The following is a 12,665-nucleotide window of genomic DNA, read 5'->3' on the forward strand; positions in this document are numbered from 1 at the left end:
TCTGAAGGAGATGACAAAGACTGCTTTATGGCTGGAAACAACAATCTTGATGAGGTAAATTACTATGATTTGACTATTGAGGATTTACATGCTATTATTGATGATCTTACTTTAAACACCTCAAAACTGCTTGACAAGTACAATGAATGCAGATCTGAAAGAGATGTGTTAAGAGCTGAAAATGATTTTTTTAAAAGAAAAAGTGAAGGAAACTGAATGTGCTTTGGACATCATTGAAGAAAACAGATTTTTAAAATCTGAACTTGAAAAATTAAAAGGAAAGCACATTGTGGATCCTTCTCATGAGTTAATTACTGAAAATAAAAGATTAAATGATATGATTAAAAGACTGAATGGTGACTTAGCAAAATTTGCTCAAGGTTCCAGTAACTTGGACAAATTACTTGCAAGTCAAAGACCATTGTTTGAAAAATCTGGTTTAGGCTACATAGCCAAGGAAGATGCAATTTCCAATACTTCCTCTATAAAATTTGTGGCTTCTTCATCAAATACCAAATCCATGCCAAACAAATCAGGTATTGGATATGTTTCAACTTTTGAAGAAAAATTTGATGAAGTGTACACAAGTGAAACTGAACCTTCACCAAGAACCAAACCAAGTTCAAACAGGCCAGGTTTGGGATACATTTCGAAAAATGAGGCTATTTTCAAGAAACCATCATTTTTCAACAAAACCTCATATTTGAAAAATCCAAATGTTCAAAGAAATTCTGGTGAAAATACTTTTGCAAAGAGAAATAACTTAAACAAAAATCAGTTTTTCAAAAGAAATACTTCTCCTCCAAAAATCAGAAAATTTCAACCATTTAATCATTTCAAACAATATAACTCACCTCAATTTCAGCGACACACATAAGAAAATCATTGTGTTAATTGCAAGAAATTTGGTCACTCATATGCACAATGCTTCATTGAAAAGAGAGTTGTAGGAAACAAAGTCTATAATGTTGTTTGTGACTTCAATGCACTTGGGCAACCAAGATGGATTAACTTCAAAGGATCCAAATTAATTTGGATACCTAAGGCTACTTGAAACTCTTCATGCAGATTTGCCTAGCATCTAAGAACAAAAAGGACATGTGGTACATGGATAGTGGATGTTCAAGGCACATGACTGGAAGGTCAACCTACTTCATCAAACTAAATAAGTATGATGGAGGTTTTGTGACCTTTGGAGATGATGGTAAAGGTAAAATCATTGCTGTTGGAAAAGTAGGTAATGAGCAATCTACTTTCATTGATGATGTACTGTTGGTATGTGGTTTGAAGCACAATCTTTTGAGTATAAGTCAGCTGTGTGATTTAGGATATTTAGTAATTTTCAAAAGACTTGAATGCTGCATTGTTAATGAAAAGACAAATGAAGTAATATTTGTTGCCAAGCATTTTAATAATATGTATGGACTTACTCTTGATGAACTAAACGATCAAAATGTAGCTTGTCTTCACTCTAAAGAATCTGAAAAGTGGTTATGGCACAAGAGATTGGGCCATGCAAGTATGTTTCAAATAAACAAACTTGTAAAGAAAGAATTAGTAAGAGGCCTTCCTTTGATAAAGTTTGACAAAGACATCACTTGTGATGCTTGCCAAATGGGAAAACAAACAAAAAGTTCTTTTAAACTAAAGGAAAATATCTCTACTAAAAGACCACTTGAGTTGCTACACATTGATTTATTTGGTCCAACAAGAACTTAAAGCCTAGGTGGTAAACATTATGGTTTAGTAATTGTGGATGACTATACTAGGTTTGGGTGGGTTCTATTTCTTTCACACAAAAATGAAGCCTTTTCGGCCTTTGAACCTTTTTGCAAAAAAATTCAAAATGAAAAGGATTTTAAAATCTCTTCTATAAGAAGTGATCATAGAACTGAATTTGAAAATAATTTATTTGAATCCTTTTGTGAGAAATTTGGAATATCTCACAACTTCTCTTATCCAAGAACACCACAACAAAATGGTGTTGTGGAAAGAAGAAATAGAAGCATACAAGAGATGACAAGAGCTATGCTTTGTGAGAGTAATGTTCCAAAATTCCTTTGGGCTGAAGCGGTTAACACGGCTTGCCACATTTTGAATAGAATAATCATAAGAAAATTTTTGAAGAAAATCCCTTATGAACTTTGGAAAGGTCACCCACCAAACTTAGACTACTTGCACATCTTTGGATGCAAATGTTTTGTTTTAAATAACAAGGATAATTTGGGAAAATTTGATCCAAAGGCGTATGAGTGTTTGTTTGTAGGATATTCCACAACTAGTAAAGTATATAGGGTTTATCATCAAGATGCTAGGATTATTGAGGAGTCCATACATGTTACATTTGTGATACTAATTTGGTGCAAAGCATTTTGGAAGATTGTGATGCAAGAAATCAAGCTCAAAAGGAAGATGAAACCACTCAAAATAATGAAAAAGGAAATTCTGGTCAAACTGAACCAAAAACTGCAACTGCTGAAAATTAAAGAGACAATTCCATTTTGTCTCATGAATCTGAAGGAAATCCTGAAGCCAGCAGCACTCAAAATTCCTTGGTATCTGAATCTGCCTCCAAATCCACCAGACCTCGTGAATAGAGATTCTTGAAGAATTATCCTGAGGAATTTGTCATTGGGGATGTTTCTCATGGAGTGCAAACACGGTCTTCCACTAGAAAGGCAAATGAAGGATCAAACATTGCCCTTCTTTCGCAAATAGAGCCTCAAAACGTCAAGGAAGCCCTTAGTGACCCCTCTTGGGTTAAATTTATGGAGGATGAGCTTCTTGAGTTTGAAAAGAATCAAAGTGTAGACTTTGGTTCCAAGGTCAAGTGGAAAGAAAGTGACCGGCACCAAGTGGATATTTTGGAACAGGTTGGGAGAAGATGGTAGCATTGCAAGAAACAAGGTAAGGCTAGTGGCACAAGGATATGACCAAGAAGAAGGAATAGACTTTGATGAATCCTTTGCCCCTGTTGCCCGAATGGAAGCCATAAGACTTCTCTTAGTTTATGCTGCATTTTGTGGTTTTAAATTATATCAAATGGATGTGAAATGGGCATTTTTGAATGGTGTGATAGACAGAGAAGTGTATGTGGAGCAGCCTCCTGGTTTTGAAAATAAAGAGCATTCTAATAATGTTTTCAAATTATCTAAAGCTCTCTATGGTTTAAGACAAGCTCCTAGAGCTTGGTATGAGAGACTTAGCTCTTTTCTTTTGAAAAATGGTTTTCAAAGAGGCACCACTGACACAACTCTATTTATCAAGAATTCTAATGATTCCTTCATTCTAGTTCAAATATATGTTGATGACATTATTTTTGGATCAGCCAATGAATCCCTTTGTTCTGAATTTGGAAAACTCATGACAAGTGAATTTGACATGAGTATGATGGGGGAACTTAATTTTTTCCTTGGGCTGCAAATTAAACAAACTGAAAAAGGTATTTTCATTCATCAAGAGAAGTATGCCAAGGAATTAGTTAAGAAATTTGGTATGAAAATGCCAAACCTATGGGAACTCCCATGCATCCTAGTTCAAAATTAGATAAGGGAGAAACTGAGAAAGATATTGATGAGACTAGGTATAGAGGAATAATCGGTTCTCTTATGTACTTAACTTCCTCTAGACCCGATATTGTGCAAAGTGTTGGATTGTGTTCTAGGTTCCAATCCAAACCAAAAGAGTCACATCTTTCTGCAGTTAAAAGGATCATTAGATATGTTCATGGCGCATCCAACTTTGGTCTTTGGTATCCTAAGATTGATGATTTTTCTGCAGTTGGTTATTGTGATGCAGATTTTGCTGGTGATAGAGTTGATAGAAGGAGCACTTCAGGCTTATGTTGCTTCCTTGGGAAGTCCTTAAATGTTTGGTCAAGTAAGAAACAGCCAACAGTGGCTTTATCCACTGCTGAGGCTGAGTATATAGCTGCTTCTTCATGTTGTTCTTAGCTTTTATGGTTAAAAACACAGCTTGCCGACTACAAATTAAATGCTGAAAATATTCCCTTGATGTGTGATAATATGAGTGCCATTAATATTTCTAAAAATCCAGTTTTGTACTCTCGGACTAAACATATTGAAGTGAAACTTCACTCAATAAGAGAGCATGTCCAAAAGGGGAATATTAGCATTCAATTTGTTAAATCGGAAGAGCAATTGGCAGATATTTTCACAAAACCATTAGCTGAGGACAGATTCTGCATGCTTAGGACCAATCTAGGAATTTTGAGTTATGATTTTTTGTTTGAAAATTGCTGATATATTTGTTGGAGCTTTTTGTCTCATAAACATGTATGAGACAATTCTGGGCAGAAGATGAACGTTCCCCTTAATCAGCGTGTTCTGGGCTTGTTGCAAGTGAAAAATTGATCTGGGCCAACCTCAAGTCAGATCTGGGTAGTCCTATGTGTTTCCTTAAAACCAATCACTCCAGGGCCCAAATATGAATGTTACAAATTTTTGTTTGGTTGAATTTTTTGTTGGGCTGTATGTTTAAATTTTTTAAGGATTTTTATTTAATTTTTTTATCCAAAAATATTTTCAGTATGATTTGATTTTTTTTTGTTTTCAACATTTAAAACAAAATTTTAATTTCTTTAATCAAATCAAATCTTTCTTTTATGAGGTCATGTCTTTTCAAGTCATTTCAAAAGGTGATGCAATTGCATAGTTTTGGAAATCTATTTTTGGGTACGGTTACCAACATTCCCTCTCTTCCCTCCATAACTCCTTCTCAAACCTTTCGTTTTCACCACTACCCTCATTACTCTTTTTCTTCTTAAAACAAAAACCACCAAATGAGGAAGAAAACCATAGCACACAAGCCTCCTCATGAAAAGGTGTATAAGCTTCCCTCCAAGCCTTCCACATGCTCCCAAGACCGAACCTTCACACCTTCACCATCTCCTCCTACCTCTCCTCCTCGCACTGCTCCCATGGCGCGAACCAAGACCATACCAAGGTATCCTGCCCCTGCCAAACCGACGCCACCACCTAAGGCAACGCCATCCAAACCAAGCTCCTCGAAACCTAGCTCATCCAAGGGTAAGCGTCCTGCTGTTGAAGAACCTGTTCCTGAGACAACAAAACCTAAGTCAAGGTCTGTTCCTTTGCGCTCACAAAGAGGTAACCCTCATCTCCCTCTCAAATCTGTTAGAGAACCAGACATTGATCCTTTTGCTCACAAATCGCATTTCATGACATCTCACTCAGACTATAACCCCCATCGTTTCAAATCTGCCATGAACCACGATTTTTATGAGGGAGTTATTCAGTATCGTACTCTGTGTCCCTCTTTTCTTGCGGATTTACCTACTTTGAAAAAGAAAGGTTTTCTTTTTGTTGAAAATTTGGAATTTTTAGACTGGAATCACCTTTTCAAAATAAAAAAACCTGTGTATCCACTGTTAGTCAAAGAATTTTATGCAAACATGACTTACCATGAAGGAAGTGTGCATTCTTATGTTAAGGGCAGAGACATTATTTTAAATAATGAAACTATCAGTGATTCTTTGAAGTACACTGATGTTGGGCCGTGTGCTTATACGTCTGTAAAGTGGGATGAAAGAGTTGGTATCTCTTACCATGATGCTTTGGCTTACATTTGTGAACATGTTTCCTTAATTGATGGCATCACACCCACTCACAAAATCCTAGGATATGAACGTGCTCAGTTGCACCGAATTGTCAACCACATCTTACTTCCTCAAAGTGGTTCATATCAAAGGGTCTCTTACATAGACACACTGGTTTTGTATGCCCTAATCACTAAAACAGAAATTTCTTTTGCCTATTTAATGGCTAGATACATGTTTGATTCTGTTAGAAGTGAGAAAGATAAAGCACTACCTTATGGCATATTTTTAACTTGCATATTTGAACATTTTGGTGTTGACCTGTCAAATGAGGATTATGAAAAAAGATATTCATACCTAAAAGGGGGTGGTTCAGTGAAACAGCAAAAAGGACCCACTAGATCTGAAAGGGTGGTCCTAGATGATGAAGATGATGACTTTGTCCCTGAGGAATCTCCTGCTCCTTCCACTGAGGGTACTTCCATCTCTAATGGGAAGCAATATGCTCTGCTGAATGTTGTCAAAGATGTCGTCCAGGAGTTTGTCTTCCAATCCAATCATATGATTGCCATGAGCAAGGAACAAAGGAAGCTAGCTAGCAAGCATAAGAATTTCCTAAGGAAATCAAGGGATAGAGTGGCTGTGTTCATGACCTTCATTGATAACCTTCAAAAGGACGAAGACCCTGCCACTGATGTTGAAGAGGAAGCTGATTCGGAGGAAAATGGTTCTGATGTCTAGAAATTGTCTCATGAAAACTGCTGCTGCTGCTCTCTTTTTGTCTCATGAATTCTGTTTCTTTTGCTACTTTTCAACTATTTTATCTTGGATTACTGTAATAACTCTAAATACTGCTGCACTCTTGTTAGCTTAGTTAGAACCTTGAACTATGATCTAACCTTTTCTTGCAGGATTTATAATCATGTTTTTGTTGATCTTGTTAATTTTCCACCCTTGATGACAAAAGGGAGAGTAATGGTTAGGATATGTTGCTTTTTGACTGCAATGTTGTTTTTGACTGCCTTGAATGATGAAGTTTATTGGTATTACTGCAGCCACTAGTATTGTTTTGGTTTGTGACTTTGTTTGGCTGCTGTATTAGAACTTGCTTTCATGATGTGTTGGGCTGATTCTGTGATGTTGTTTGTTCTATATCCCTTAGACAAAATAATTGTGTAGTTCTTTATTATGTTCTCTTTAAGTACAATGTACAACAGAAACGAAAAGGAAAGCATAAATCAAGCGGGAGCTACTCTTGAAAAAGAAAAGGGGGAGCAACACCAAAGCAAGAAACATCAATCAAAGGGAAGTTTTCCAACTTTACCAAATTTCAACTCTTTTGATTTTTGTTTAAATATGTTTGTCATCAAGGGGGAGATTGTTGAGTTAAGAAATTAACTAAATTAATTAGTGATGACAAACATTATTTTTGGGCAAAATAAATAATTAGTGTTGATTAATTTAATTGCATATTACTAATTATTTATAAAATGTTGCAGCTCAAAATTTGAATTACAGCCCAAATGGAATGAAAAATAAAACAAGACTAATGGGTTAATGACAAAAACGAAGCCCATAAGGAAACAAGGCTGGAAAAATCAAAACGGGCAAAAAAAAGGAAGTGATCCGATCCAAGCCCTGGTACTTCACTTGGTTCAAACTCTTTGCATGTGCTTCAACCAAAAGCAACGTACACTTCTCTGTCTCAGTCAAATCACAGAAGCAAGAAAAAGTGCTTAGTTCCTAAGCTAGTTATGAAAGAAGAGGAAAGAAAGAGAAGGTTAGGCAAGAAAGGCTGAGGTCAAATCAACAAGATCAAACCAAATCCAGCTTAGGTTAAAGGTAACTCATTTCCTCTTACATGCAACACACTTTCTTCTCTTCATCTTCAAATCTCTGTATCTCCATTTTGATCTATATGAAAAAGAGGATTTCTGTTCCTCTCTGCTATGAATCCACGGTCTCAAACATGTCTTGGAGACCAAGTTGGTTTTCAAGGGCTCAGATCAAGTTGACCATTGGAAGACTCTTGTGGTTGCTGCTTTATGGCTTTCGGTCAAGATGAAGAAGTCAGAAGCAAAGTTTCTACTCTAAGGTTTATTGAGAAAAAGTGAATCTGTGGGTTGGTGAAGCTCAAGGCTCAAGGTGTTGACTTTGGAAGAAGAACCCAGCAACATGCAAGGAGATAAAAGATGACTTTCTGCTCATTCAGAAGTAAGGAGAGAAAACCAGAGTTGTGTGAGTAGTGTTCTGTAAAGAAGTTCCTCTACTTGGATAATGCTTTCTTTCAAAGAAGCATTCGGCAAATACTGAAGAACTCAAGCTGAGGTTTGCAAATCTGGTTTTGCACATAGCGAAGAGGCTGTTGATGAAGTCAATCTCTTTCATGTTTTACAGATTGTGATGTACTTTTCGATGTTTATCTTTCTGTAATTTCTTGTGAGAAAAGGCATTGTGAGAAAGCTCAAGTAAAAGTCATGAGTGGAAAAAGGCTGAGTGTTACACTTGAGAGAAAAGTCTAGAGTTTATTTCAGATTTCTTTAGGTATGTCTGTGTCTTGTATCTTGTACGTGTAAGGTATCCCTTTCTTAGTTAGGTTAGCACTAAGAGTGAATAGTTAGGTATTAGCATAGCCAATGTCAAGTTAGGTTAGAACTTGAGTGAGAAAGGATTGTGTCAATCCTGTGGAATTGGTGTATGTAATACTGTTAACTATAGTGGAAATTCCTCCATTGTTGTAGAGGAGACTAGACGTAGGTTGCATAGCACAAGGCAACCGAACCAGGATATATGCTGGTGTTAGCTTTTCTCTTCTCTGCACTATTCTGTTTTCTGATTTTCATGAGACAAAAATAAATTGTCTCATAAATTTTCGCTGTTGAATTCAAACAGAATCAGAATTGAAAGTTTGTTTTAAAAGGGTCATAACAGCAACTAAAAAGAAAGGCATAGATTCAACCCCTTCTCTAAGCCTACCACAACCTTCACCTTGAATAGCCTATGTTGACAACAAGCTTTTGCAAGTACAAGGCCTTAAATTACGAAGTTGCTACCGATGTGCCTAATACAATATATCTACTATGCTCTTTGAGGTTTTCAATCATTGTTGCTATGATTTACTCTGTCCTAATTGACTCATGTCAATCAAAGATTATACTCACGTTGTCTCTTCTAACAACATGCATTCGTAAATTACTAAGAAAAAAGTATCACGTATCAGCGGTATTCCCTCCACGATAGCAAAAGAAATAGGCACAATGTTTTAGTTCTCATCTTGTGCAACTGCAACTAAAAAGGCACCTTTGTATTTTATGTAAAGGTGTGTGTCGTCAACTTGAACCAGATGCTTACAATGCTAGAACGCTCTAATACATAGATTAAAACTCTAGAAGACATGGTGAAGTATCTTGACACCATCCGCTTCTTCACTCCTGTTATACAAGGTCATGTTTCTATTTGGACAATTGAGTTAGACATCTTCTGAACCATTACCGAGAACCACAATGGCAAAGTTTGGTAAGATTCTTCCCAACCATCGAAAAATTTGGCTATCGACTTCTTGTTTGCCAACCAAACGATTCGGTAATTGATGGTGTAGTTGAACTTTGACTAAACTTCTGCAATTATAGATTTTACCTTCATGCATGGATGGGTTAGTTTCAACCAATGGTCTTATAGTCTCAGCAGCTATGTCTGAGTCCAACTTGAAATGATATCGTAAAATCGTTCCATGATGCACATGTGCCTCCCGTTGTATCTCCGTATCTTCCAACAACCTTTCTTTCCTATGAAGCTGGTTCGAATAAGTCAATCCCACCCACGACCATACGTCTTGCATTTTGCATGTAAGTTTGTGGCTCGGACTCATAAACAGTGTAATCGACTTTCTAGAGATAGTGTAACTCCTAGTTGCTGCGACGACCAACTTTCTAGAACTGTATTCTATTCCGATCCTAAACTCTCTATCCTTAGAATCAACAACACCTACAAAAAAATAAATTGTCACTCATTGATCCGTCCAAAATATAAATTAAAGAAAACATGTTACTCACTCCTCATACATGCATGCAAGGGATGCTACCTCGGAAATCTAGTTTTTCACATAGATGCGGCATTTGGTGGTTGGTCCAGTATTATCAGGGGTCAAAGAGCCAGAACCCAACCTTGAATCCTGCCCCAAACCATCAGGTGTTGCACATCTAGATCCAAGTCTTGAGGTCAGACCCGCACCATCAGGTGTCAAAGATCCCAAACCTAATCTTGAACCTTGTCCTGTAACATCTAGTGTCAAGGATCCAGAACCCACCCTTAAACTCCATTTTCGAGAAGAGAAGTGTTTAAATCCCAATATCCTTGGTGATTCTCCCTTGTAGAACTCAAGAGTTAGGCATTTCTCGGGTTAAGGAGTACAGGTTTCGGAAGTTGAAATTGCTGATCCAGGGGATATGAATTGGTCACCTGGGCTCCCAGGATGTTGTTGATAAGGCTAAAATTCATAATTGTGTAATGCAAACTTTTGGTGATAAGGTGCACGTGTGTCTCGCGTTGTATCTCTGTATTTTCCAACAACCTTTCTTTTCTATGAAGCTGGCTCGGATAAACCAATCGCACCCACATCATACGTCTTGCATTTTTCATATAACGTTTGTGGCTCGGACTCATAAACAGTGTAATAGACTCCTTTATAGATAGTATAACTCCTAGTTGCTGCGACGACTGACTTTCTATAACTGTATTCCATTCCGATCCTAAGCTTTCTTTTCTCAGAATCAACAACACCTATAGAAAAAATAAATTGTCATTCATTGATCCATCCAAAATATAAATTAAAGAAAAACATATTACTCACTCCTCACGTACCTATGTTCGCATATTCGGAGAATTTTGGTACATGCATGACGTCAAGATCCAAGCTATGCATAAAAGGTGGAACGTCCATCGGTTGACTAACTGCGAGTGGAACCATGACATTTTCCATGATTGCCTCACCTCCTCCATCACCATCCTCGTTCTTGTCACTGGCTTCGTAGGTAGCTTCGAAGTCCTTTTCGCTATCATTATTGTTCATTCCTTTGTACACTTCAACTCTATCATCTTCCTTGTCTGAGTCATGTTGAGTCTCATTTGCATCTATATATTCAAACTTGACATACAACTCAATCTTTGGCTGTTGAACTTGAGTTTGTTGGTATATGGAATATACGTTGCATACTTGTTTCGTCAATGATTGGTATAATATCAAACTGTATCAGGCCGCTGAATACGATAACGAGATTTCGATACAGAATATTGCTCATCCTCTTTAAGATATCACCCTCTATTCTCTATCCTTTGAGAGAGACCGTAATGTAGCTCCGCAAACGTCATAGTGTATGAAACTACAAACGAAAATGGATTCTCACATGCAAAACTCACCCCCTCATGAGTATTTCGGATAATCTTACCGTTGTGATATACCACCATATTTATGGTACCCTCTCATCACACCAACAACATACTCAAACAACTCTCATTTTCGCAATGAAATGATAACAAATTTCGCCTTATATAGACAGATCACCCAACACACAAGTCATGTGTTCAAAAAACAACGAATCAACACGTGACACGTGTCCAACACACCCCTACATGTTAGTCAGGATATCGCCATATGGCACTACATCCCCCACATGTTGTATTCAATCTCGCCATATGGCTAATACATGTCCCGCATGCTGACACAGCATGTCCCTTGCGTCTTGCCCATGTCCTATCTGCCATTATTATCAGAACCGGATCGATCGATTCGACCAAAAAATCGGTAATTAACAAGATAGAATATCCATCCATCTGCAATTATACCAAATAACTTTATTTTCAGTAAAAACACCAACAATTTTTTTCATATAGAAAAAAAGTTAGCCATAAATTGATATTCTCAAAATTTCACAAATTAAAATAAAGCAAACAAAAAATCTTAGGCCAAAGTAAACGTTTCCTCCGCTTAGCTGGTGTGTCGTGTGTTAGATTAGGAATTGGAATTCCCCTACCCCGTGTGGCCGTGTCCCTTGTGTAAAGGAAATAAATAATAAAAAAAGACAAAGTAAATTACATTTTTCTCCCTAGGGTAAAAAACAAATAAAAAGAGGACTTTCTTTTCACTAATGGAGATGGAGATGCCTTGTGTGACTCTTTCGTTCTCCAATTATTAAGAAGCGCGTACAATTTATTAGACCATAAAATATTGATATTGTTGTTCAACTAATTGTGTTTTTTTTTTGGTGTCTTCAACTTCTTGTGTTTAGAAGAGAGTGATGTTTTTCTTTTCAGTTATGGTAAGTTGATTAATAATTTTATCCCATAAAAATAAAAAAAATATTATTTTATTGAATGCTAAATGGACTAATACTAATTAATTATTGAATGGTAAATAAGTTCTTTTTTTTTTCCGAATTGTTTCAAGTTTGCCTTAAAATAAGTTAAAGCTTTTAAATTTTAATATTAGAATTTATATATTGGTGACAAAAAAGACAAATATGAAATATGTGATATGATCTATATATGTATATATAACGTCTTTAATGGTGAAACGAGTAAACTCAGTCAATAATTCAACATATATTCAACAAAACAACAAGTCAGTCAACATATTTATATGTTCTTGTTACGCGCTTATATTATTAAATGAAAAAAAATGAAAGGGAGAATAAAGCCTTAGCTTTCTCCTGAAAAGTTTTAAGGCAACTACTCTCATGAAAATGCCAAAAACATCTTTTTATGATGATTCTTGTTTAAAAAGTATAATTTATTTATTTAGCAACACTTTAAATAAAGATAACACTTTTACTTCAAATAAAATCAAGCCCTACAATCTATCATCCAATGGTCAAAATGATATATCTTCACATGATGATAATCATTAAACCTTCATTGGAGTACCTACCAAGTTTTAATATTCGAAAGCGGACTTAACTAAAATATGTCTGACATCGACAAGAAGTCTAATATGTGTTAAGGGGGCAAGACTTAACTTTCTCAAGTCAACCGAAAAAATAAATAAATAAATAAATAACTAAAAACACATATTAAAATTATTATTACTAATTTT

Source organism: Arachis hypogaea, chromosome 12 (assembly GCF_003086295.3).
Source record: "Arachis hypogaea cultivar Tifrunner chromosome 12, arahy.Tifrunner.gnm2.J5K5, whole genome shotgun sequence".
In the NCBI taxonomy this organism is placed as follows: Eukaryota; Viridiplantae; Streptophyta; class Magnoliopsida; order Fabales; family Fabaceae; genus Arachis; species Arachis hypogaea.